Raw genomic sequence first — 27697 nt, 5'->3', positions numbered from 1 at the left:
GAGTCGCTTCTTTGACACGCAGGGGTCATTTTATCCTGCCTCCAGTTTTGACAGATCAGTCCTTTCCTTTGTCCCAAGGGCACGAGGCTATTTTCTCTCTGATGGGGGTGGGGTGGTAGGTTGGAGCAGATGTGACATCTTCCCCTTTCCAAGTAGAACGTTCTCCAAACCTCACTGTCTCTTGCTGATTCTAGGGATCACGGACGTATGTCCCACTACGCTGATCAGAAACAAGCCCAAATGGGTCATAAACGGGAACTCAGAGGACACTGAAGGAGTGATTGACCAGCCAAGCCTCCTATGCTGAAAATGGCCTACATTCATCCTTTCCTCTGCATCTATACAAAAGACTAGAGGCCTTACCCTGTGTCCCTTCCACACCCAGGCCCAGCTCTGTGCGACTGGGTTTTCATTCCTTAAGGTATGGGCAGCTTTGCCTTGACAAACTGTTGGTAATAAGCAGTGTTATCTATAATGAGGAAAAAAAAAGGGGGGGCAGGGAACATAGACCGCTCTATCAAATCACCCAAAATTCACTACTAGATTTCAATAATGTCTTAGTTAGAATTTCTGTTGCACTGAAGAGACACCATGACCACAGCAACTCTTGTAAAGGAAAGCATTTAAGTGGGGCTGGCGTACAGTTGAGAGGTTTAGTCCGTTATCATCACGGTGGGAAGCCTGCATGGCTTCAGGCAGACAGACATGGTGTTGGAGAAGGACCTGAGAGTTTCTACATCTGCATCAGTAGGCAGCAGGAAAGAGAGAGACACTGGGCCTAGCTTGAGCATTTGAAACCCCAAAGTCCACCCCCAGTGACACTCTTCCTCCAACAAGGCCACACCTCCTAATATTGCCACTCCCTATGAGTCTATGGGGACCATTTTCATTCAAATCACCACAAATAATTAAAAATACTATATTTGTATTAATATGTAGAGATTTTTATATGTGTCTACAGTGTATTTTTCATTTTTCATTTAATTTTTTAAATTTCGTGTGTGTGATTGTTTTGCCTACATGATCCATGAAGGTCAGAAGAGGTCATTGAATCCCCTGGAACTGGACCTAAGGATGGTTATGAATCATCATATGGATACTGTGAACCAAATCTGAATCCTCTGGAAGAGCAACACTGCTCCTCCTCCTCCTCCTCCTCCTCTTCTTCTTCTTCAGATTTATTTACTTTTTATTATGTATAGTATTCTGCCTGGATAGATGCCTGCACACCAGAGGAGTCTCCGTGTGGTTGCTGGGAATTGAACTCAGGACCTCTGGAAGAGTAGCCAGTGTTCTTAACCTCTGAGTCATCTCTCCAGCCCCCTGCTCTTAACTTCTTAATTTCTGAGCCGTCTTGCCAGCCCTCACAATGTATTTTCATTATATCCATCCCCATTCTTCCCCTGCAATTCCACCTCTGCCCTGCTAGACTTCCTGGGCTGTTTTGTTTTGTTCTGGGTTTTGAGTTTTTGTTTTGTTTTGTTTTTGAGGTCTTTTTGTTTGGTTGGTTTTTTGTTTTGTTTTTGTAACTGAGTCCAGTTAGTGTTGCCCATGTGCCAATGTGTGTGAGAGCATCCACTGGGAAATGAAGAACGGACCAGTGACCACATTCTTAGAAATTCCCCCACCTTCTGCAGAAGCCATCTATGGCTAACAGCTGTTCAGCTAGAGGTGGGGCATTGTGAGCCCCTCTTCCACTCATGTTGGAATTTTGACTGGCTTGATTTTATACAGGTCTTGTGCAGACAACCACAGCTGCTGTGACTTCATGAGTCCAACTTCTGTGTCATGTCCAGAGCACAGCATTCACAGCTCTCCTTCCATCCTCTGGCTCTCACAGTCTTCCTGCCGGCTTCCCGACATGTGCTCCGAGCCTTGTTGGGGTCAGGGGGTGATATAGAGGTATTTATTTTAGGGTTGAGTAATCACAGTCACAAATTATCAGAATTTTGGTCAGTTAGGAGTCTTTGCATTCACTGCTTCCCACTACAAATGGATTATATGACCAAGTTTGAGAGCATCATAAATCTATGGGAATAAACATAAACATTTAGAAGGCCATAAATTATTATTTATAGCAATGGACTGACATGCTGCAGTTTTTTTTTTTGTTTGTTTGTTTTGTTTTTTGTTTTTTCACTCTTTGCTTTTTGGGGGCCCTCTACTCGCTTCCAAATAAACACATGGAGACTTATTCTTACTCATGAATGCCCGGCCTTAGCTTGGCTTGTTTCTAGCCAGCTTTTCTTAAATTATCCCATCTACCTCTTGCCTCTGGGCTTTTACCTTTCTCTATTCTATATACCTCTCTTTCCTTCTTACTCGGTGGCTGGCTGTGTGGCTGATTGACTGGTCCCTCCTCTCCTTCTCCTCTCTTCTCTTCTCTAGATTTCGTCTATTTATTCTCTCTGCATGCCAACCCCACCTATTTCTCTCTCCTGCCTCACTATTGGCCGTTCAGCTCTTTATTAGACCAATCAGGTGTTTTAGACAGGCACAGTAACATAGTTTTACAGAGTTAAACAAATGCAACTTAAAAGAATGCAACACATCTTTGCATCATTTAACAAATATTCCATAGTGTAAATGAATGTAACACATCTTAAACTACTATTTTCCACAACAACATGCTTCTGTTTTGCTGAAATGATTCAACCCCAGAAGAGGTCTTCTAGGTTCTAGCCTGATAGCCAAAAACAGAGTAGATTAGAATGAGCATGGAGAAGCCCCATATGCTAATCCTCACCTCAGACCCTTCTGGGGTCAGTAGGACGTCTTCTTAATAGTCTGGTGTGCTGGCTAGTTTTATGTCAACTTGACTCAGGCTAGAGTCATCTGAGAGGAGGGAACCTCTCAACTGAGAAAATGCCTCCATAAGATTGGGCTGTAGGAAAAAAAAAAAAAAATTACCTGGCAGGGGAGATACCATGATCACGAAGGTGGTTTTCCCAGGGCGAGGCTTATCCATTGCACTCCGGATGTGCTGACCCCTGCGATTTCCCCAAATGCGGGAAACTCGACTGCATAATTTGTGGTAGTGGGGGACTGCGTTCGCTCTCTCCCCTCAAAAAAAAAAAAAAAAAAAATTGGGCTGTAGGGCTAGAGAGCTTTCATGGGGCCAACCTAGGCCCTTTACATATGTGTGACAGTTATATAACTTGGTCTAATTGTGGGACTCCTAGTGATGGGATGAGGGCCTGTCCCTAATGCTTGAGCTGGCTTTTGGGAACCTATTCCCCATACTGGGTTGCCTCTCCCAGCCTTAAAACGAAGGGAGGAGCTTAGTCTTACCTCAAGTTGATATGACATGCTTTGTTGACACTCATGGGAGCCCTGCCTCTTTCTGAACAGAAACAGAGGAGGAGTGTATGAGGTGGGGAGCAGAGGTGAGGCTCAGGGAGGGGATGGGAGGAGAGGAGGAAGGGAAAATTATGGTCAGAATGTAAAATAAATGAAAAAATTTAATTAAAAATAACAAAGATTGAGCTGTAGGCAAGCCTGTAGGGTATTTTCTTAATTGGGAATTGATGGGGGAGGACCCAGCTTATGGTGGGTGGTACCATCCCTAGGCTAGGTCCTGGATTCTATAACAAAGCAGGCTGAGCAAATTTTGAGAAATAAATCAGTAAGCAGCACCCCCTCCATGGCCTCTGCATCAGTTTCTACCTCCAGGTTCCTGCCCTGTTTGAGTTCCTGTCCTGACTTCAATGAGGGACTACGATGTGGAAACGTAAGCCAAACAAACCCTTTCTGTTGCTTGAGTTTTCCTGCCTGGCCCACAGTCAGGACAAATCTTTCTCACCTGCCAGTCCCACAGCCGTCAGACCCAACCAAGTAAACACAGAGACTTATATTGGTTACAAACTGTATGGCCGTGGCAGGCTTCTTACTAACTGTTCTTATAGCTTAAATTAATCCATTTCCATTTATCTATACCTTGCCACATGGCTCGTGGCTTACCGGCATCTTCACATGCTGTTTCTCATCGTGGCAGCTGGCAGTGTCTCTCTGACTCAGCCTTCCACTTCCCAGCTTTATTCTCCTCCTTGTCCCGCCTACACTTCCTGCCTAGCCAATGGCCAATCAGTGTTTTATTTATTGACTAATTAGCAACATATTTGCCATACAGAACATCCCACAGCACCTTTCCTCCCCAACTTACTTTTTGTTATGGGTTTCATCATAGCAGTAGTATCTTTAACTAGGACACGTGGTTTCCAGGAGAGCAACCCAGGGAGGTTGGGGGATGCCCAGACGTTCCTTGGGAAAGGGTCTCCATACTTCTCGATGATACACATAACAACCGACACTCCTGGACTTAAACCACCAGGACTGAAAGTCAACATCTGGGTATCAAAGCTAAGGAAGATGTGGATCTTCCTTGTCAGACACGGCCCTTGCCTCTCAGGAAGAGGCTGACCTTTGCAGGAAAGTGGCCTTTAGAATCATTGGTGGAATTCCTGCAGTTTTTGCTGGTGACTGAGTAGAGATTCTAAGGCCCACACCAGATCACTAGAGTGAAAGGTGATTCTTAAAGAGGGAAAATGAAAATCACTTCTCAACCCCCAAGTAGGAGAAGCGTGTCCTGAGGCCAGATGTGCATTGGCTCTGCCCTGGGCTCAGCTATGCGGAGAATCCTGACCATCCATCATACCATTTCCATCATGCCCTTCAGACCTACAATGTTCTACATCAGGGAGGGGGTTAGAGGAAGGATGGTGTGATCATGGAGGGAGAAGCGGGGGTTGGAGGCTGGGAGGAGATAGCAGGAAATCAGGAAGGGGATTTGCAGCTTCTTAGGAAAGTCTTTATGCCTTTCTTACAGACTCTTACTTCCTGGGAGTCCAACAGTGGTATGAACACAAAGGATTTCTTGTATCCTCGTGAGTGAATGTATTTTTTTTAATTTGTTTTTATTTTATGTGCACTGGTGTTTTGCCTGAATGTATGGTATGTCTGTGTGAGTGTGTCAGATCCCCTGAAACTGGAGTTACAGACAGTGAGCTGTTATGTGGGTGCTAGGAATTGAACCCAGGTCCTCTGGAAGAGCAGCCAGTGCTCTTAACCACCTAGCCATCTCTCCAGCCGTGAGTGTATTTCTGCATGGGCGCCATCTCTGTCCAGTGATCCTGTGGCTAGGGATAGATGGGCCAACAGAAAGAACAAGAATATAGCTATTTAAAGTCCAGTTTCAGCGCTTCTGAAACCCTCACACATACATGTAGGCAAAATACCAATGAATATAAAATAAAGGTTATACACACACACACACACACACACACACACACACACACACACACACACATCAAACAAACCAAAACCAAAAAAAATATAGCTATTTATTTTATTTTTAATTAAGAGTGTGTGTGTGTGTGTGTGTGTGTGTGTGTGTGTGTGTGTGTGTGTGCACATGTGTGGAGGACAGAGAACAACCTGCCACTACCTCCACCATGTGTGTCCCAGGGATCTAACACCAGTTATTGGACTTGGTGACAAGTTCTTCCTCTGTTGCATCATCTCACTGGCCCTTCGTTTTATGTTTGAGAACTTCGTTTTATGTTCATGGAACTCAGGCTGTCTTCAAATTTGTCACGTAGCTGAGAACAACTTTGAACTTATTTTTATGTGTATATGGTCATGTGTGCAGGCGTGTATACATATGTGTGTGTGAATGCATGTGGAGGCCAAAGAACAGTCTTGGAAGTCATTTCTCAAACCATATTCTTTTTAGACACAGTCTTTCACTGGCCTAAAACTCTCACCAAGTGGGCAAGGCTGGCTGGTCAGCAAGACCCAGGGATCCTCAGTGTTGGAATTACAGGTGTGAAGCACCACATACCCAGGTTTCACTCTTGAGCAGGGCTTTCCAAAACTCTCAGCCAACCATGTAAGTCGAGTCTCTACCAGAGAGGGGCCCATCGTACGACCAGGTCTGCCCTGGGAAGCCCCATTCAGGCTGCAGCTGCCAGGAAGCCTGCCACAAGCCTTTCACTTGATTTCCTCACAGCCTAGGAAGAGATGGGAAAGGAAGAAAAGGTGACTTAGATGGAATCAGGGCCTCGCACATACTTGCTAAGTGTTCTACCCCTCAGCTACACCTGTTAGCCCAGAGCAGCATTTCATTTATTATTTTTTGTTATTTTTTATTAATTTTACATATCAACCACAGATTCCCCTCTCATCCCTCCTTCCACTCCCTCACCTTCCTCCCCTACCTCTCATCCCCTCCTCCAACAGGGTAAGTTCTCCCATGGGGGGCCAGCTAAGCCTGGTACATTCAGTTGAGGCAGGACCAAGCCCCTTCCCACTTCATCAAGGGTGAACAAGGTGTCCGACCATAGGTAATGGGATCCAGAAAGCCGGCTCATGCACCAGGGATAGATCCTGATCACACTGCCAGGGGCCCCTCAAACAGACCCAGCTACACAACTGTCTCCTGTATGCAGAGAGTCTAGTCTGGTCCCATGCAGGTTCCTCAGCTGTCGGTGTAAAGTCTGTGAGTTCCTTTGATCTTGGTTCAGTTCCACTGTTGGTAGGAGTGCAAACTTGTACAGTCACTTTGGAAATCAGTATGGCGGTTTCTCAGAAAGTTGGTTATCAATCTACCTCAAGACCAAATGATACCACTCTTGAGTATATACCCAAGGGATGCTCAAGCATACCACAAGGACACTTGCTCAACTATGTTCAGAGCAGCATTTTAAATGATACACCTCAAAGAACATTTGAGTCATCTAGTGAGGTAGGTATTATTGTCATCTCCTGATGAAATAAAAAGGTTGAGAATCTAGGAGCTTAAGAACTGGTTTAAAGCCACATGTCTGTGAAGGGGTGAGTCCCGCCCAGGGCATGGCATTCTTCAGCAAACCAATACAGAATCTCACACCACTGGGCATGGGTTCCAGAGTTAACAAATGAAAATACAGGATTCCTAGGAAAAGCGGAGTTCCACATAAACAAATACACTTTTAAAAAGGTTTAAGTGAGGCCGGAGAGGTGGCTCAGTGGTTTAGAACACTTGCTCTTGCAGAGGACCCGGGTTCAGTTCCCAGCTCTGCCCCCACCTGGCAGCTAACAACCATCTATAACTCCAGGTCCAGGGAATGCAATGCCTCTTTTGACCTCCACAGACTCCTGTATGCAGGGGATACACAGACTTATACTCAAGCACACACATACACACATAAAATAAATAAATTTAAGTCTATCCCAAATAATGCACAGGATTACTTATACTAAGGATTTACTTGTATATATCTGAAATTGCATTTTTTTTTTTTTTTTTTTGTTTTTGTTTTTCGAGACAGGGTTTCTCTGTGTAGCTTTGCGCCTCTCCTGGAACTCACTTGGTAGCCCAGGCTGGCCTCGAACTCACAGAGATCCGCCTGGCTCTGCCTCCCGAGTGCTGGGATTAAAGGCGTGCGCCACCACCGCCCGGCTTGAAATTGCATTTTATCCGGCTCTCTGGGGGTTGAGTAACAGTCAAAGTCAGTCCTGCCTCTTTTTCCCAAGAAAAACTGAAAAGCTTTTGAGGAGGAGATAGCCTCAGTATGAGTGCTGAGGTATATTCCTGTAATATATTCCAGCAATAGGGAGGCTCAGACTTTAAATAAATAAATAAACTTTAGCTTTCTGATCTTCATTGTGCAGCTTGGCATTAGTGAATTCCGTAGTCCAGGCAGAGGGAGGATCAAATATGTAGTTCCACCCATGTCTAAGATTTACTCGCCTTTAATCCCAGCATTCGGGAGGCAGAGGCAGGTGGATCTCTGTGAGTTCAAGGTCACCCTGGTCTACAGAGTGAGTTCCAGGACAGCCGGGGCTACACAGAGAAACCCTGTCTATAAAAACAACAACAAACAAATATGCAACAACAATAAAGAAACTCTGGGCTGGAGAGATGGCTCAGAGGTTAAGAGCACTGACTGCTCTTCCAGAGGACCTGAGTTCAATTCCCAGCAACCACATGGTGGCTCACAACCATCTATAATGAGATCTGGTGCCCTCTTCTGGCCTGCAGTCATACATGCTGTATACATAATAAGTAAGTAAATCATTTTTTTTAAAAAAAAAAAAAAAAGAAAGAAACTCTGTCTGAAAAAATTTTAAAAAAACTAAAAAACACCTTACTGGAGCTGGAGAGATAGCTCAGTGATCAAGAAAACTTGCAGAGGACCTGGGTTTGGTTTCCAGCACCCATACAGTGGGTCAGAACTGTCCATAAATCCAGTTACAGGGGATCTGATGTCCTCTTCTGACTCCTTGGTCACCAGGTACATAGGTGGTACACAGACACACATGTAGGCAAAACACTCATACACCTAAAATAAACACATTTTTAAAAGATAATTATTCATTTTTACCATATGTGTATGGCTATTTTGCCCGCCCTCCCTCCCCCTCCCTCCCTCCCTTTCAGCAGGGCCTCATTCTGTAGCCAACCTGGTCTTGAACTCACTATGTGACCCAGGCTGGCCTTGAACTCTTGGCAATCCTTCTGCTTCAGTCATGGAGTGCTGGTATTACAGGCCTGAACCATCAGGCCCAGCTAAGGTCTGAGACCTCTGAAGGTCGGGCCCCAGCACTGCATTTGAGACCACAGCCAAACTCTGAATGGCCCAGGAAACAGGTGACGGAGGAGGAGGCAGCTTTTTTTTCACCCCTTAGCGCCCCCTCCCCCCATAACTATGGTCCACCCTGGCCAGCCACCTGCCCTGGCTCCACTCTGGCTCCCAGCGCCATCCTTGGCAGCTGAACTCTGCTGGGCTCCACCCCAGGCTCCATCGCTCTCTCCAGCGCCTGCTCAGGCGTTTGCTCTCCTTGCTCCCGATGGGCTCACATTCCTACTCCCAGCTTGCTTGCTCTGCTTGCTCCGGGCGTCTCCCTACTGAAGAATTATGTTGCATAAAGCAGCCGCCACCATCTTGAACTGGCAGTGAACTTTGCTTTCTACATATAAATACAGATAGCAATCACACCCCAATCAGCGCCGAGGCTTCGGGGCATCATCTCAGCAACTCTAACTTTCCCATTACGATAATGTGATTTTCACTCAGTCTATAATATCACCAGCCATGAATAAAGCAACTGGCTCTCTCTGCCTCTCTCCTCCCCACCCCCCTTTCTCTGCCTCTCCCCACCCTCCCGTCTCTTTTCTTTTCCTTCCTCTCGCCTTCTCCCCTGTCTCTCTCTGCAGTCCTCCTGGTAATGTCTCCATCTCTGTCTGCATCTCTGAGCACCTCAGTCTTCATCTCCTAGTCTCTCTCTCTCTCTCTCTCTCCCTCTCTCTCTCTCTCTCTCTCTCTCCCTCTCCCTCTCCCTCTCCGCCCCCCCCGCCCCCCCCCCCCCCCCCCCCCCCCCCCCCGGGACTCACATTCCCTAAATACTAATGGTGGGGATTTGCAGTGCCCTCGGGGTTGTTTTAAATTCTGCTCCCCAGCCCTGCCACCGTCTGCCTTTGCCTGAAGGTGAGAATCTGCCAGGGGTGGGGAGCAGGGGGTGGTGGTGAGAATGGCTGGCTGCTAGACTTGGGGGGTGGGGGTGAGGAGGTGGGGAGGGGAGGCTATGAATTCGATCTTATCTCCTTGTTCCTTCCCTTAGGTACCAGGACGGCTCCCATCAAGAATGCCCAAGCCACAGGATTCAGCTAGGGAGATATGAGACAGTCTCATTTAGGAGCGGGTTCTGGAGGCTCTGAAAAGAGGAGGGCCAGGTCCTGTCTCCCAGAACCTCTTCTGAGTCCAGCTCAGTCCCTGGCAGGGCTGTCCAGGCTAAAGGTGCCCTTCAGGACCTGGAGAGAAAAGGCTGCAGATCCTTGATCAAGGTGTCAGTCACCCTTTCTGCTCTGAAGAGGGTTTCTCTCTCCTTTGTGGGGACCACCCCAAACCCAGGTTGGTAGCGACGCTGGTAGGGAGATGGTACTTTAGTCGTTTTCTGTACCCTCTGGGTTTGCTTACCATTCTGCCCTCCTTCCTTGATTTTTTTTTTTTTAAATTATTAGTTGTGGCACCATGGACAGTGCTCCTGATTTCTCTAAGCCCCAGTGCCCTCATCTATAAGATGAGAATTATATGAAACATAATGTGATGGCACAGGCCTCCAATCCCAGAACTCAGGGGTTGGGGCAAGATCAAACCTCAAGGTCATCGTCAGCTACATAGAGAGTTCAAGGCCAGCCTGGGCTACAAGAGACTGTGTTTAAGGTGTGTGTGTGTGTGTGTGTGTGTGTGTGTGTGTGTGTGTGTGTGTGTGTGTGTCTGGTGCGGGGTGGGGGTGGGGAGGAGATGTGGTGGTGGCATACACCTTTAGTCCCAGAACTGGGGGGGGTGGCCAGAGGCAGGATCTCTGTGAGTTCAAGGCCAGTCTGGTCTACAGAGTGAGTTCCAGGACAGCCAGGGCTACACAGAGAGGTCCTGTGTTAAAAAACAAAAACAGCCGGGCGGTGGTGGCGCACGCCTTTAATCCCAGCACTCGGGAGGCAGAGTCAGGCGGATCTCTGTGAGTTCGAGGCCAGCCTGGGCTACAGAGTGAGTTCCAGGAAAGGCGCAAAGCTACACAGAGAAACCCTGTCTCGAAAAACCAAAAAAAAAAAACAAAAACAAAAACAAAAACAAACAAAAAGAGTTGGGGACATAATAATAGCACCTACTATCTACTCTCTGAATTATATGATGTGGGTGACACTGGTGTCCCCCCCCCCCCGTCCCCCCCCCCGCTTTTTTTTTTTTTTTTCTTGAGATAGGGTTTCTCTGTGTAGCCCTGGCTGTCCTGGAACTCACTCTGTAGACCAAGCTGACCTTGAACTCACAGAGATCCACCTACCTCTGCCTCTAAGTGCTGTGATTAAAGGTATGTGCCACCATCACCCCAACTGACTTTTTTTTGGGGGGGACAGGGTCTCACTCTGTAGCCCTGGCTGGCCTAGAACTTGCTATGTAGACTAGGCTGGCCATGAACTCAGAGAGATCCAAATGCTTCTGCCTCCCAAGTGCTGGGATCAAAGGTATGTACTACCACATCTGGCTCAAAAAGTGATTCTTGAATGTGCTGTCTTAAGCAGGAGTGACCAATTAGGATTAGACATCTGCATCCTATTTCTGTGGCTCTAAATGTTCTGCTTGCTTGACTTTAGTTTTTCCTGGTGTCTCTCTCAAAGTTCCTTTAGAAGTATTCCAATGTGAACTCATATGGAAGAGAAGAGTGGTACTCACCTCCTTCAGGACAGGAATGGGTCTCAGCGCTGCAGAAGTCAGAGCTGGGCCTGGGCACCCAGCATCACTCAGGCAAATCCAGTGTCTGGCCAGAGACTGATTTGGGTCCCTTCCCTCACACTTAGTGTCTTAGTTAGGGTTTTTATTGCTGTGAAGAGACACCATGACCACAGCAACTCTTATAAAGAAAAAAAACAATTCATTGGGGTGGCTTGCTCACAGTTCAGAGGTTTAGTCATTATTATCATGGTGGGATATGACAGTATGCAGGCAGACATGGTGCTGGAGAAGTAGCTGAGATTCCTACATTTTTCAGGCAACAGGAAGTGGACTAAAACGCTAGGTTGTATCTTGAGCATACATGAGACCTCAAAGCTTGTCTCCACAGTGACACACTTCCTCCAACAAGGCTATACCCACTGAAGCAAAGCCACACCTCCCAATAGTGCCACTTCCTTTGGGGACCATTTTCTTTCAAACCATCACACTTAGCTTCTCTGCCTTGGCTATAAGGGTGATACTAATCCTTTGAGGTCCAGAAACCAGAGCATCCTTACTCAAGGGCTTTAGCTAAGGGAGGGGATGGTCTGTGAACTCACAAGAGGACTGAGTCTAGTCTTCTTGCATAAGGAATAAGACAAGGTCCATGCTTTCTAGGAGGTCACAGTCCAGAGAGGGAGGCAGATTTGAAAACAGGCAAGTCAGAACATAGGGTGTTAGTTGGCTTTTGTCACTGTGACCAAAATACCCAACATAAGTAATTCTCAGGAAGAAAGACTTACTTTGCTCATGGCCTCAGAGGGTTCAGCCTATCATGAGGTAGGGGTGGTAGTGTTCCTCCGAGCAGAGCTCTGCACTTCACAGTGGGCCAGAAGTCAGGAAGAAGCAGATGCCAGCATACAGCTCTTCCTTCTTCTTCCTCTTGGTTCACAGGGATAGTGCCACCACTGTTCACTTTCCTCTTAGTTAATCCTCTCTGACACACCCTCATACACACATTAAGAGTGACTCAGTCTGGATTCTAAATCCAGCCACGTGACTATGAAGATAAACATCAATGTGAGAGCTACTCAAAGCTGCAAGGCACAGGAAGACAACAAGAAGGAGCTGTCCTTTCCAGCTGAAGATCAGGAGGCAGGGCTCCTGGAGGAGGTGGGGCTGGAGAGCAGGGAGGGCATTATTCCATCCTATCCTAGCCTAGCCTGGCCTAGCCTGGTCTATTCTATTCTTTATGCATATGGTTGTTTGGCCTGGGTACTACTTGTATGCCTGGTGTCCACAAAGCCCTGGGGAAGGTGGATAATCCTCTGGAACTAGAACTAGAGATGGTTGTGAGCCATCATGTGGATGCTGGGATTGAACCCAGGTCCTCTGCAAGAACAAGTGCTCTTAACCGCTGAGCCATCTCTCCAACCCAACCATCATATTTTTTGCCCTGACTGAATGATTCAAAGAAGATGGAGACTAGAAGTAGAATAGGCTTGGGATAAATAAATAAAAGGCAGTAAGTTTTTTGTTGTTGGTACTATTCTTTATTTTTGTTTGTGGTTTTGTTTTGTTTTGAGACCAGGTCTCATCATGCAGCCTGGTTATCTTGGAACTCACTGTGTAGACCACACTGATTTCAAATTCACAGAGATCTACCTGCCTCTGCCTTCTGCCTTCTGGGACGATGGATGCCCAGTGCCCATCATTATCATCTTAAATCTAGTGAGCAGAAACAAGCTTCAAGGCCCCTGCAGACTACAGCTAACCTTTGGCATTGCCTGTTTTGTAGAGGGTCAAGCAAGAGAGGACTCCATGTGGGCCCTAGCTGTCAAGGTGCTCTCTCTCTCTCTCTCTCTCTCTCTCTCTCTCTCTCTCTCTCTCTCTCTCTCTCTCTCTCTCTCTCTCTCTCTTTCTCTCTTTTATTTGTTTGTTTTTGGTTGTTGTTTTTGTTTTTCGAGACAGGGTTTCTCTGTGAAACAGTCTTGGCTGTCCTGGAACTCACTCTGTAGCCCAGGCTGGCCTTGAACTCACAGAGATCCTCCTGCCTCTGCCTCTTGAGTGCTGGGATTAAAGGTATGCGCCACCACCGCCCGGCTAGGGTGGTCTCCTAAGGAGCCAGCTCCCCTCTCCTTCCTTCCTCTGGTTTCCTTTCCTCCATTCTTCTCTCCTAAGTCATTTACCAGTCTTCTCACTTCCCTTTCTTCCAGGCCACAGGGCTAAGTGGAACTGATACTCTACCTTCGTTTTTGGTTGGGGCAAAAGTCTCACCCATTTAGGACGGCCACCTGAGGGGCATCTAGACAGCAACTTCTTCATTCACCAGCCTGAGGTAGACAAGCAATGAGGCCTTTGGAGGGGGAAGGAGGTAGATGGGGTAGAAGAAACAAGGATTGATCATCCTGAGCAGGAGGGGCTGGAGAGATGGCTCGGCGGTTAAGAGCACCAACTGTTCTTCCAGAGGACCCATGTTCAATTCCCAGCACCCACACGGCAGCTCACAACTGTCTGGAGCTCCATTTCCAGGGGATCCAACACCCGCATGCAGAAAAAGTCCACAGAGAAGCAAAGGGAGAGACAGCCATTGAGGAGGATGGAGATGAGATGGTGCCTTCACAAAAAGGCAAAGTGAGCCTGCCTTCTGAGTCACTGGCCCTTTAAAAACAGACCACACGCTGGGCGTGTTAACTCGGGCCTGCAATGGGGAGGCTGAGACAGCAGAATCTCTGTAAATTTGAAACTACTGAGGTAACGGAATAAGACTCTCTCAAAAACAAAAGGACAACAACCCGACGAATCATGCTCACTTGTAGTTCTAGGGAAGCCAGGCAGCGTGGCTGCGAGTTCACAGCCAGCCTGGGCCAAGAGAGAACTCAGACAAACAGAGCAAACAAAATAAACACACAGCAAGCATTTCTCAGAACCTTTGAATCAGAGTGTCTGTGAGGAGACCCAGGGCATTGTGGCTTTTCCAACTTCCCAGCTGCTTCTAGTGTCTAACCATGTTAGAGCTGCAGCCTGCAGGAAATTTCGGACTCTGGAAGCTGCACCTGGTGGCACAAGCCTGTAATTGATTGTAGTTCTTGGGCAGCTGAGGCAGAAGGATCAAGAGCAAGGCCAGCTTGGGCTACATAGTGAACTCAAGCCTAGCCTGGGCTACATAGGAAGACCTCATCTCAAAAATAGTGAGGAGGAACTGGGTATGGTGGCACATGCCTTTAATCCCAGCACTTCTCTGTGAGTTCGAGGCCAGCCTGGTCTACAGGGTGAGTGCCAGGACAGGCAGGGCTACACAGAGAAACCCTGTCTCAAAAAACAAAAGCAAACAAACAAAAACAACAACAACAAAAAAAACCAGTATTAAAAGAATTTCAAGGCCCTCCCTGTCCATTTCTAGTTGGGTGGTCTTGCCAACACATCAGATCTCATTGACCTCAGTTTCTTTATCTTTATAAAATAGGACTCTCAACTTTACCTACTACATTATACAAATTAATAAGCTTAGGAAGACAGTCGGACTTGATATAAATTGTTAATTACATAATTCTACTATGTTTTAAGCTAGGATGCTGTGTGGAAATGTGGTCAAGTTAAATAATACAAAGGGGACTGGGAGATAGCTGAGCAGGCTGAGTATTTTGTCTAGTGCACAAAGCCCTCAGTTCTATTCCTAGAAGTATATAACTGAGTGTGGTGGTAATGCCTAAGGTCCTAGTACTCGGAAGGTAAAGAAGGAGAATCAGAAGTTCAGGATCATCCTCAGTTATGTATTAAGTTCAAGGTCAGCTTGGGCTACTTGAGACCTCATCAAAAAATAAAGAAAAAAAGGATATTATATGCAAAGAGACAGAAAACAAGTACACGTATTAGGAAGGCAAGTGCATTGAGTATAGACACAAACCACAGAGAGCGGCTGGTGGGTTCTAAAAGCAGAGATGTGCCTTTTTAGACATAGACTTTCATGATTTTTAGCTTTCAGAATACGCCATTAAAATATGAGGAGATGAACTATAGTGGTGTGTGTGTGTGTGTGTGTGTGTGTGTGTGTGTGTGTGAACGACTGCTAAAGTGCAGCATCATTTGAGTCTGCCTGTCTGCCTATCAGAAACGTCATCTATAACCTTCACCTTGCAGTTTAATCTCCCCTGCCTCCCCTCGGGCCCTGTTCTGACATTTGAAACCCCATAAATGACAGTAGTGCTCCAAGCCATTTTGAAAAAAGCCAAGCATTTGGAAAATGCACACACACACACACACACACACACACACACACACACACACACACCCCTAAATCCTCCTTCTCCGGAACACATGCTCACTCTCGAGATCATAAGTGGAATCACACACATCCTCATACCTCTGTACTGGCCAATTTAGAAGAAGTCAAAATGACTGCTACTGGTCAAAAAATGTGTACAAGTGTGACATCAGGACATAAGTGCACAGAAGAATGGCTATGTCTGGTGTCTGTGCATGAACTCCAGAGGACACATAGCAGTGGATACGGTTCGTCTCTCACCCTCAAGCCCTATCCACTCCTCTGTGCCTTGGCCTTGAGAGAAGAAGAAAGACCCTGGGGTCCTTGAAAGGCTAGTGGGGTTTGTACCATATGGAAGAGCAGCATGTTTTTAAACTACTGAGCCATCTCTCTAGTCCAATAACTCATTTAAAAAATATTTTTGTGTTGGGTGGTGGTGCTGGTGGTGGTGGTGGCGGCGGCGGCGGCGGCGGCGGCGGCGGCGGCGGCGGCGGCGGCGGCGGCGGCGGCGGCGGCGGCGCACGCCTTTAATCCCAGCACTTGGGAGGCAGAGCCAGGCATATCTCTGTGAGTTCGAGACCAGCCTGATCTACAGAGCGTGATCCAGGCCAGGCACCAAAACTACACAGAGAAACCCTGTCTCGAAAAAAATTTTTTTTTTATTATGAGCTGGGCAACAGTGGCACACATCTTTAATCCAAGTACTCGGGAGGCAGAAACAGGTAAATCTCTGTGTTTGAGGACAGCCTGGATAGTGAGTTTTAGTGACAGCTAGGGCTATGTAGAGAGACGCTGTCTCAAATTTTTTTTTATTACGTGCATTCATTTATGGGGGTGTCATGCGTTCCAAGGTACACATGTGGGAGTCAGAGGACAACTTGTGAGAGGTGGTGCGCTCCTTTAAGAGCCCTGTCTGCTCATGGTCTTATCCCCTGGGATTGGTGCAGATTCTATGACATAGCAAAGATGGGTAAGTGTTTATTGAAAAAATATGTGTAAGCTCTGTAGTAAATGGTGAAGTGTGTGTGTTTGCGCGCGCGCAGATGAGGGTGGGTGGGAGATTGCCTAGTTAATGACAGTTCTTTAGAAGAGATCACTTCTGATCTGGCGCTGAAAGAGCAAGCCCCTATCACTTCTGATATCCACTTGTTCCAGAGTTAGTGACTGTATTTTTGTTTGTTTCTTTTCTTCCCTTCTTCCTTCCTTTCTTCCTTCATTCCTTCCTTCCTTTTTTCCTCCTCCTTTTTCTTTTTTTGCCTTGGACTCTGACTTTGCAATATGATCTCCCCACTCAAAAGCAATGTACCCTCAAATAAAGCAGGAAATGGCAGGCATGGTGAACTAGACTACCCTTGTATAGTCCCGTTAAGAAATGTGGGCCAGCTGGGCAGTGGTGGCGAACGCTTTTAATCCCAGCACTTAGGAGGCAGAGGCAGGTGGATCTCTGTGAGTTCAAGGTCAGCCTGATCTACAGATTGAGTTCTAGAATAGCCAGGGCTACATAGAGAAACCCTGTCTCAAAAAAGAAAAAAAAAAATGTGGACCATCAATGCCCACAGCATTTCCCTAAGCTGGCAACTCTCTTCCTCCATACCGGAGATGTGTTCCAAGGAGGAGAGCAACTCTGGGAAGCTCTGCTTGATTCTGAGGGGCTCTGTAGATTCTTTGTGACAAGGCTGTCTCCTGTGGCTCTCCCTCCCACCACATCCAGTCATCCTGCTTTTTAAGGAACTTGTTTCCAAGGCAACCAATTAGTGTCAGGAAGTGAGGGCTGTGACGTCAGAAGAGGGTGGGGGTAGGGTGAGAAACTCCATCCCCCAGCTCCCTGACTCTGCTCAGCATCTGTAGCCTTGCACCAAAAGCTCCAGAGCAAAAGACCTAGGCCTTTGCCTTTCAGAAAATCATGGCTTCCAGAAAAGCCTGGGAGCAAGTCCTGGGGAGGGCAGAGATCTGGCTCCTCTGGCAAGGCCTCCACCAGCCATTCATTCCAAAGGGCTGAAAGGCTGTGAGACCAAGAGGAGACACATAGAAGAGTAACAGTAATGTGGCCACTGCCACCCTCTTCCCTATCCCCTGGGAGAAAGAGATCTTAGAATTTTTTAATGTAAAACTTTTTAAGTCATGTCACTATTGTGAGGAAAGGGGCATGTGCCATAATGCTCTGTGGAGGTCAGAGGAGCACCTGGTGGAATCAGTTCTCTCTGTTCTACCTTTATGGGGTTCTGAAGGACATCAAACAGAGGACACTGAGTAATCGCTTTCACCTGCTTGCTGAGCTATCTGACTGGCCCATCGTTTCCTGGCTCTGCAGACAAGGTGGAGGAGGAATTATAGTTAAAACAGAGGAGACTCCGCCCTCAGGCTTTCCTTGGGAGCCTGCTCTACCTCCACTGCAGTGATGGAAGCTTTGGTCCCTGTGAGGAAAGTGCATGCTTAGGAAGCCAACCAGGAACACACCCATAGAGTGTAGAAGGAAGGATGCCATGGGTTTGACTTACTGGTCTTTCTTTTCCCCACCCACTGCTGGGGGTGTGGCTCAGTAAGTAGAGTCCTTGCCTAGCATGCAGGAAGACCTGGCTTCAGTCTCCAGCATTGCATGAAACTGTGGTAGTTCACCCTTGTAACCCCAGCACTCAGGAGGTTGAGGCAGGACGATAGGAAATCAAACTCATCCTTGTCTACATAGCGATTTCAAAGCCAGCCTGGGCTACATGAAACCTTGTCTCAGAAACCAAAACAAACTAAATTAAGAATGAGAAGTGGGTAACAGAACTGCAGAACTGTTCAAACCCCTAAATCCTTGAGACCATGGCTGTCTTCCTGAACAAGTTGGTCAATTGAGAAGGTCATTCTGATAAAGAGATAAAGTACAAAATATAGAGGACCTTGTCCTTAGGGTAAAGCAAGAAAGCTGGGCATTTATCTATATGCTGACCCCTGCTGTACCAGCTGAGTGGGGCCAGCTGTGACGATGATGACAATCGCAATGTTAACCTTGTTGGCCAAAGGCAGCAGCTGTATCTCCCAGGGAACTATATTTTACACACTTTCATCCTGTGGTGGCCCCATTAGTGCATAGGACAGGAACTGCTTTCAGGTTGGATCTGAAAGCTGATCAAAATGAAGCATTCTGTGCAAAAATTCTACCATACTGTGCTGAGATAAAACTGGGAAGAAGGGCTGGAGAGATGGCTCACCATTTAAGAGCACTGGCTGCTCATCCAGAGGACCTGGGCTTAATTCCCAGCATTCACATGGTGGCCCCCTGTAACTCCAGTTCCAGGGGATCCAACACTCTCTTCTGGCCTCATCAGGCATGCATGTGGTAAACAAATAATGTGGTATAGGCAAAACACCCATCCATATAAAATGATAATGATGATGGTGATGATGATGATGATGGTGATGATGATGGTGATGATGATGGTGATGATGGTGATGATGATGATGATGATGGTGATGGTGATGATGATGATGAAGCTAGAAAGAAGCAGGACCGCAAAGAGGGAAAAGTTAGGCTGGCTTGGTCTCCAAAAAGGCCTTAACCTATCACAGGCCCTTCAGATTTGTCCTGACCTGGTGGGAAGTGACAGGGCCCAGAGGGGCAAGTTGTACTGGGAAAAAGATATGACCACAGGCAGGAGGACAAGTAAGGACAGCAACTGAGAGGAAAATTCAATTGGCTGTCCCTAGGAAACTTGTCAGCATGTAGAGACCCTACTTCAGGCCTCTAGCACCCACACACCCACCTCGGACCTCTGCTGAGCTCCGGAAATCCCCTCCCCCACTGGAAAGTGGACACTGTGACCTTAATGCCTTCCAACCCAGCCACAGCCCTCACTGCTCTGGGTCACGAGAGAGAGCTTTCCTGACAGAATTGTCGGGTTGACCAAAAGAAAAAGAAGCTTTGAGGAGATTATGCTGTCTGCTCCAGGCCTGGTCCCTTAGCCCTCAAAGAATAGAATCTCAGAGAATCTTTCTGGGGGCTTCTGGAAAGAACTAAAGTGGTGATCAGGGTCCCAGTGATGGTCCGTGTCCCTGGCCAACCCCAGGAGCAGACAGCTGCTTCAGAAAGGCCTTGGCAAAGGCTATGGCTGAGGGGTCAACACGGGTGAGGAAGGGAGTGGACAGAAAGCAGAGTACTAGGGAGGGGCTCCACTGGCTCTCCCAGGAGCAGCCATCCCACGGCAAAGACCTAGGAAGGAAATCCTTGGTCCAGTTTTGCAGTCTGCTAGTTTGGGGCCATCTACTCAACATCATCTGAGTGTTACATGTGGGGTTAGAGTGACTTAATCGGGTACAAGGAGAAAGTGCAAGTAAGAGAATCTCCTACAGAAACAGGAGGCCAAGAGGCAGGAACCCAAAGAAAGCTCTGCAGTTTCTGCTGGGGACACCTAAGAGGATGCACCAGCTCCCGCCTGGAGGGCCATGGGCTTTCTTACCCATTCATGGGAGTGGTGAGAGTGAGGACCCTAGGCCCCGGCCAGGAGAGCTTAGTCACAGAAGGAGTTTTGTTTTATTTTGGTTTTAGCTCTGCCACCCTTCTCCTCCCCACCGACACATCCCTTCATGACCTTGTGACTCCTCTGTTAGGTCTTCTGGCTTTGGCTTCGAGAGAAAGCCAGGCAGGGCGGGGCGGGCTGGAGGCCCGGAGGGAGTGAGGCGGGCAAGAGGCTGAGCCAGTTGCGGAGTCTGCAAGGTGCAAAGCAATCAGCAGAGCCGCTGGTAAGCGGGGTCACTCAGTAGTGTGCACATCAGGGTGAAATCCTTTCAGCTCTTCGCCAAACCCCTAGTGAAAGACAATCAGGCTCGCTGTCACCGAGCTAATTCTGTCTATATAAAAGCAGTAATGAAATTCACGGCAGGATTACCCTCTCCATCCAATGGGCCAGCGTCGTGGTGACATATCTCTCTTATTGCCCGAATGTAACACACCATCTAATTTACGTCGTGTAGCGAGCAGGAATGAAATGTTCATAAAGAATTGCTGCATCTCGTCACCTTAACTGCGGCCCGGGGCTCTGAGGCATCTGTCAGGAAGAGGAGCAGGAGGAGGGAGGGCGGGCGGGGCTCAGGGAGCAGCCGCCAGGGGCAGAGGCTTCTGTGGGGTGGTTGTTTCTTAATAGGGTGAAGTGGAGGCAGAGGGGAGCTGGGGCCAGAATGAGGGGGAGGTCGGGAGGAGAGAGGAGAAAGGGGGGTGCAGGAGCTTTGGGGAGGTGAGGCTGAATAGGGGCAGAATGGAGTGGCCTGTGGGGAGTGCTGGGAAGTCTGTAGGTCTGAGAGGTCAGAGGGAGAGGATGCATGTTTGGGTTTGGGTGAGTTGGGGAGATGAATGTGAGTGCCTGAATAACAAGGGGTTGCTTTAGGGGAAATGACCTTCTCAATGCCTCCCAGGTTCAGCAGGGATTTTGATCATTTCTTCATCCTCTGGAAATGGAAATCCACTCACCTCGGAAGGCATCAGAACTAAATGCACCAATGACCAGGAAGGAAAACCTTTCCCAAAAGTCTTCAAGGAGCAGATAAACGCTCAGAACAAGTTTACAAACCCAGAAGTCAACTAGGGCATCGATGGCGCGCACCTTTAGTCCCAGCACTGGGAGGCAGACGCAGGTGGAGCTCTGAGTTCGAGGCCAGCCTGGGCTACAGAGCCAGTTCCTGGACAGCCAGGGCTACACAAGGAAACCCTGTCTTGAAAAACAAAAAGACAAAACCAACACAAAAACCCAAACCTGAGAGTCAGCTGTGCTCCTGCCTCATCTCCATCTGCAATTGTAGGTCCCAACTATCAGTGAGCCTTCTCAACTCACTGGCGAACAGAGAGCTTGTCCATTCTAGTCTCTCCCATCACCCTTCCCACCCCACTCCAAGGTCACTGCCATCTGTTGCCTAGAGAACTCAGCACCATCACTGTCTCTGAACTTAAAGCATTGCAGTGGTGTCCTCTTGCTCTTGAGAGAAAGTCCAGAACTTACCCTCCAGCTTCTTTGCTCAGTGTTCATGGTTACAAACCATGTTCCAGTCACGTTCGCCTTTCCTGGAGATCTAAATGTGCCACAACAGAAGCAGTCACCAGGAAAGACTTCCCTGAACAATTGCAGCACTGGCCGGGCAGTGGTGGCGCACACCCTTATCCCAGCACTCAGGAGGTAGAGGCAGGTGGATCTCCGTGAGTTCGAGGCCAGCCTGGTCTACAAAGTGAGTTCCAGGAAAGGCACAAAACTACACAGAGAAACCTTGTCTCAAAAAAAAACAACAACAAACAAACAAAAAAAAAATTGCAGCACTACCAACCTGGCCTTAACTCCAGCTCCTAGTACAGATGTCTGCAGACATGTTGCACTTTGGAAAAACCTTGTGATTACTCAGACTTGGTCAGCACCCCCTCTTGTATTAGCTACTTTTCTGTTGCCATAATAAAACACCATGACCAAGGCAACTTATATAAGAAACTTATTTGAGCCTGTAGTTCCAGAGGGTGAGAGTCCACCATGATGGGAGACATGGCAGCAAGCAGCAAGCATGGCTTCAGAAGCGCACTGCTGAGAACTTCCATCCTTCACCACAGGCACAAGGCAGAAAGAGAGAGAACTAGCAATGATGCAGAGTCTACCTCCAGGGGGTAGAGCCTTTCCCCAACAAGGCCACGCCTCCTAGACCTCCCCAAACAGTGCCACAAACTGGGGACCAAGTGTTCAAACACCTGAGCCTATAGCGGACATTCTCACTCCAACCACTGTACCCTCCTTTTTACATATATGCTTATAAATACACACATATAAAATATGCATATATGCTTATAAATACATTTTCTTAGCATCATTTGCTTCCTTTTTCAACTATTTGATCATAGCCTATCTTCTCCCACTGGCTCTGAGCTCCACGAAGGCAGGGGCCCAGTCTGTTTTACTCATTATATTCCCCAGCACCTGGCATAGAGCCCTAGGGGTACTGAAGGTGATAGTATATTTGTTGAATGAAGCAATGAGAGACCTGTAGGACCACCAGTCTAGAATCTTTGGCTGCCCTGGAACTCACTCTGTAGACCAAGCTGGCCTCAAACTCACAGAGATCCACCTGCCTCTGCCTCCCGAGTACTGGGATTAAAGGCGTGCGCCACCACTGCCCAGCTCTGCTTTTTTTTCTTTTTAATTAAAGGTATCTGTGTGTGGATGTGTGTGGGTGTGGGTGTGCACAGTGTAGGTGCTCACTGAGGCCAGAAGAGGACATCAGAGTCCCTAAAAGTGGAGTTACAGGTGGTTATGAGATGTGGGTGCTGGACCCAAGTTTGGATCCTCTGAGAGAGCAGTACATACCCTTAACTGCTGAGCTATCTCTTGAGTCCCATATCTGGTTTTCTGTGGCACTGCCACACATACTATGGCCACCATGCTGAACACATGAAGACACAGTCTCAGCCCATGGAGGATTCACAGCCTAGAGAGAGAAGGCCCGGGGTTGAACCTATACCATGAAGACACAGTCTCAGCCCATGGAGGACTCACACAGCCTAGAGTGAGAAGGCCCAGGGTTGAACCTATACCATGAAGACACAGTCTCAGCCCATGGAGGACTCACAGCCTAGAGAGAGACGACCCAGGGTTGAACCTATACCACGCTGTCTTGTGCCAGAGAAGAGTGACGTCCTCACCCACTGTTAATGTCACCTCTAGGAAGTGGTGATCCTCTGGGATGTTACAAAATTCCCCAAAATTTAGATGAGTTACATTTGGAGGGAAATATCAACAAGGAAAGACATTATTAGAAAGTTATAGTTGGAACATTCAAGCATTTATCAAGTGTCAACTGTGTGTACAACTGTGATATGTAGTTACATTTCCTTACCTTTGAGATAAGGGAATTAAAAGTAGCTGAGTTAAGCAGCTTGCCCCAAAGAGGACACACACCTAGTACATGCTGCCTTTCACTAAATATGTATTGAGTAAAGGAATAGATGGGGAGCTAATAAGCAGAAAAGGACAGAATTCCACCCTAGGCTTCCTGGCTCCAAAGCTCCTGTTCTTCTATACTCCAAATAAACTAGTTTGGAATCCTTGAGATCAGTACTAGAAAAACACCTACTGTCGGGCTCTGAATCTGATGTCCCCTGTCCCAGACCTTCCCACATACATGTCCCTTGCCTTGGACATGATTAAGTCTGGAGAACCAAGAGCAGATCTTGAGTCCACTGGAAAACCCTTGAAGGTGTGCTCTTCCTCATCCTGCTCCATCCATCTTCCTCCAACATCCCAGGCTTGGGTTAGCTGACCAAGAAGCCTACAGAAGCCGGGCTTGGCGGTGCGCTCCTTTAATCCCAGCACTTGGGAGGCAGAGACAGGTGGGTCTCTGTGAGTTTGAAACTGGCCTGGCCTACATAGTGAATGCCAGGACAACCAGGGCTATATAGAGAGATCCTGTTTCAAACAAAACAAAACAAAGACAAAGCAGAGGCTTACAGAAGACTGTCATGTGGGAGCATCTCTTGAAATAGTTCCTTGTGCTTGAGATAGTTGGTCTTTTCTTAGTAGTTCAGAAGTCTTTAAGTACCAGGTGATACGCAGGTAGGCATGTATGTACACATATGATCCTGCACATGTTTATACATGTGAGGAAGTCCATCCTTTCTTTAGCTCGCTCACAGTTCAGTGATATCTCCACTCGAGTTGCGGCACCCCAGTCTACACCTTGAAGCTGACTCCCTGAAGACGTCTATGTATTCAAATCCCTGCAGCGACCTTTCCCACTCATTTCTATCTTCCACACCTGGAAACGGTACTTGACCTTCCAGCTAATGCTCCCAGAAGACACAGAGTGGGACTGTGAATGGTGATCTTCCTCTTACTTTGAGGACAGCTCTGCCCTCTGGCAGTGGGTCCATTTTTCTTTAAAGAGCTAATGTATGGATGGATCATCAAGGAGCTAAGCTACACCTGGCACACAATAACCTCTTTAGTCTTCCTCACTGTTAACGTTATTTATTATAGTTCATTCATCCTTCCTGACCAGAGGGAATCCCTCTTCCTACCCACAACCCTCCTGGAGCTCTAAGTATAAGTACCCACATCTGTGGCTGCCAAGGAGCTGCAAGGGGCTTGGTGCCCTGAGAAACATCTCTGGGCTTAAGGGCTCCTGGTTATCATCACCCACATCTCAGTAGGATCTCACAGGTCCCTGGAAAGTAGCATGCACTTGTAGTTCTCAAAGTCACTGTAAAAACATGTCTCAGGAATCTCAGCACTGCACCCCAAACCTTAAAGTTCTTTGCTTTGGTGGGGAGGAGGTCAGGGTTACACTATGTAGCCTGGACTGTCCTTGAAATTGTGATCCTCCTGGCTCTGCCTACTAAGTGCTGAGATTATAGCACATATGCCTCCATGTCTGGATCAAATACTATTTTTTTTAAAAAAACAGAATCTCCTATAGTATAGGCTGGCTTTAAACTTGCTATGTAGCTGAGGACAGCCTCGAACTTCTGACCCTCCTCAATGCTAAGGTTACCAGCATGTGCCCACACACCTGGCTTATGCAGTGCTGCGGATAGAACTCCTGGCATCTTCAAACCTGCAGCACAATAGGGAGACAGTCTACCGACAGAGCCACAGCCACAGGTCGGCAGCTTTGCTGTTTGTTATTCCATTTGAGACATAATTTCACCGTCTCCCAAACTGGCTTTAAATTGACCATGCAGCCCAGGCTGAACACTGTAAACTTTTAAGACACAAATTGCTTCCTAAACCCATCCTTTGCAGCTAACATCTTTTTCTCCTAGGCAGAACTGAGCTCGTGCCCAGTGGCCAGTGCTTACCAGGGCAGTGTGCTTTTGGTTATACTCTTATTTCTCTTCCTTTGGTTCCAGTCGCCTTCCCTCCCAGCCAGTGATTGGTACTGAAGCTCTGCTTCTTGTTAAAGTAGACCACTTCTTCGGGTGAGGGCAAGATATCACTCTAGTTGGATAGCTACCCAGCCTACCATACGCCGGAGCCAGGGAGAATGAGAGGATTCAAACAGCAGTTGCAAAGAATCAGGATTCTCTAGGCAATACCTGGGTTGTTTTTTGTTTTGCTTTGTTTTTTTGATTTTTGCTTTGTTTTGTTTTTTCTTTTTTCTTTTTGGAGACAGAGTTTCTCTGTGTAGGCCTGGAACTCACTCTGTAGCCCAGGCTGGCCTCAAACTCACAAAGATCCGTCTGCCTCTGCCTCCCGAGTGCTGGGATTAAAAGCAGGTGTGTGTCACCATTGCCCCCATGCAATATCTGTTCTTAAAGAGGAGGCATTTGTTTTAGGGTCTGTGGAAACCCAGGGGTCTGTGACTAGAGGTGTATTAGGCTTAAGTTTTTTTTTTTTTTTCTTTTTCGAGACAGGGTTTCTCTGTGTAGCTTTGCGCCTTTCCTGGAACTCGCTTTGGAGACCAGGCTGGCCTCGAACTCACAGAGATCTGCCTGGCTCTGCCTCCCGAGTGCTGGGATTAAAGGCGTGCGCCACCACCGCCCGGCAGGCTTAAGTTTTTATTTGATCGTCTCTGGACAGGTGAGAGGGGGAAGGGAGATTATATGAAAGAAATCAACTAGAAGAGGTCGGCGATGGATTAAAAATTGGTGTACAACACATGTTCATTCAGTATCCACATATCTCTGCCCCCTTTATTCCCACCTCCCTTCCCCCCACACCCAGCCTGATGCAAGTGATACCTTGATGGCTATTTCAGCTGCAACCCGACACAAACAGAGAAGCCCCAGCTCCCAGCTGCCAGCCAATTCTGATCCCCTAATCCCAAAGGGACCAGTTGGTCAGAATTCTCAGGGACCACAGACCCCCAGTGCAAATGTGACTTCTGTTGCCAGCGCTGTGGTCAAGGTCAGACCACTTAACTTCTTTGCATACTATCAGCCTTAGCACCAGTCTCCCTAGAGACACTCACACCACTCCAGATGGGAGTAAGAAGCAACGTGAAGTTCTTGAGAAAGTATTCTAAAACTGAACCCCACCATTTCCCACTAGAACGACCAGAATAGTCTTCCCAACGTGGGTGGTCCAGTCAGCTTCATTTTTGGCCTGGACAGCTGTTGAATCATCGGTCACCAGGACAAAGTGAAGATGGCTCGGTGCCCTTCAGCCCTGCTGCTGAATGTGTATCCCATTACGATAATGGAGAAGTTAATCACTAGCCTCATGCTTGTCTGAGGGCTTTGTGAGTACCCCCAGATACTGCATGGCCTAAACCTGTATCAGCTGAAAACTGCAACCAGCACACACTTGCCTGGAGCTTGTGAGATGGAGATAAAATGGAAAGACTCCTCGGAATAGAGAGGCTAATTGATAATTTGAAGAAATAGACATAAATTCCTACTAAATGTGGGCTAACGCCCTTATTTCCCAGCCCTTCCCACAGCCAGAAATTCAGTTTGGTGGTCACTGCCTGCTCAGTGACACAATTCTGCAGTAATCTGCAGGGATGTGTAATTATGCTATAGTTAGTGATTGTTCACTAAGTAAACCCTTGGTGTAGTTACCATGTAAGTCAACGGTATTTACAGGATATTTTTTCTGCCTGTAACTCAAAGCCTTACCGAAACAAATTGGAATTGCCTTCTGGAGGCCGTTGTTATAAATTACAGACCCAACATCTGTCCACATCTGCAGTGTCTAGACAGCCTGTCTCAGCTACAAGAGAGGAGAGAGATGAACAACAGAAAGCAAGAGAGACTGAGGAGTGGCAGAAGGAAGCCTCAGGTTCACTGAGATCTTTTTTCTTCCAAGGTTTACCCCGATGCATGTTTCTGAAATGGACCTGAACCCTCAGCAGCCCAAAGCTGAGCTTAGGAAAGCTACAGTATGCGCCCCACTTCGAGATGGTGGGCAACATAGCACTTCTGTTGGGACAATCTCTGCCCAGATGTGCTTTTGGTGAGGCCTAGAAGGTCAGGTTAAATGCAGAGACCGAGAGGGATCCGGAAAAGAGACTTCTCCTCCCCATCTCCTCTCTCCACCCTCTCTTTCCTGACCTGGCTCTGGAGGAGGGGGGGCATCCATTCGCCTACCTTTCTGGTGGTCCCTCTCCTGCATCCACGATAAGGAGCCTGCCCGTCAGCTGAGTGATTGTATTTTTTTACAGTTCCTAGCACAAACCTTCTCATTTATATGTAAAGCAGCCATTAGTCATAGCTCCGTTCCCACACACTGCCTGATGTACAATCACATTTTGCAGCGGATGAATCTTTCCACACAGCTGCTCTGCTATGAATAAT

The 27697-nt window shown here is 47.5% G+C and overlaps 1 long non-coding RNA gene and 1 other non-coding gene across 7 annotated transcripts; one reads left to right on the top strand and one right to left on the bottom strand.

Moving 5' to 3' along the window:
* Window positions 1–540: 540 nt before the first annotated feature.
* LOC128124912 (uncharacterized) lies at window positions 541–27665 on the bottom strand. Of its 6 annotated transcripts, XR_008223049.1 has the most exons (5): window positions 11211–27013; window positions 8126–8321; window positions 5763–6008; window positions 2911–3063; window positions 541–1874 (listed from the first exon to the last, which is right to left on the bottom strand). It is a non-coding gene; the product is annotated as an uncharacterized LOC128124912 (long non-coding RNA). The 6 variants fall into 6 exon arrangements; XR_008223046.1 differs by lacking the exons at window positions 541–1874; window positions 2911–3063 and adding an exon at window positions 27491–27665 and having other exon boundaries at window positions 3073–6008; window positions 11211–23867; XR_008223048.1 differs by lacking the exons at window positions 541–1874; window positions 2911–3063 and adding an exon at window positions 3073–3746 and having other exon boundaries at window positions 4145–6008.
* LOC128095878 (U1 spliceosomal RNA) lies at window positions 2903–3066 on the top strand. Its single transcript, XR_008213472.1, has one exon. It is a non-coding gene; the product is annotated as a U1 spliceosomal RNA (small nuclear RNA).
* Window positions 27666–27697: the final 32 nt, after the last annotated feature.

Source organism: Peromyscus californicus, unplaced genomic scaffold (genome assembly GCF_007827085.1).
Source record: "Peromyscus californicus insignis strain IS unplaced genomic scaffold, ASM782708v3 Scaffold_4__1_contigs__length_199733344, whole genome shotgun sequence".
NCBI lineage: Eukaryota > Metazoa > Chordata > Mammalia > Rodentia > Cricetidae > Peromyscus > Peromyscus californicus.
Note: the sequence above shows the minus strand (reverse complement) of the source record. Positions and strands in the feature narration are given on the sequence as shown.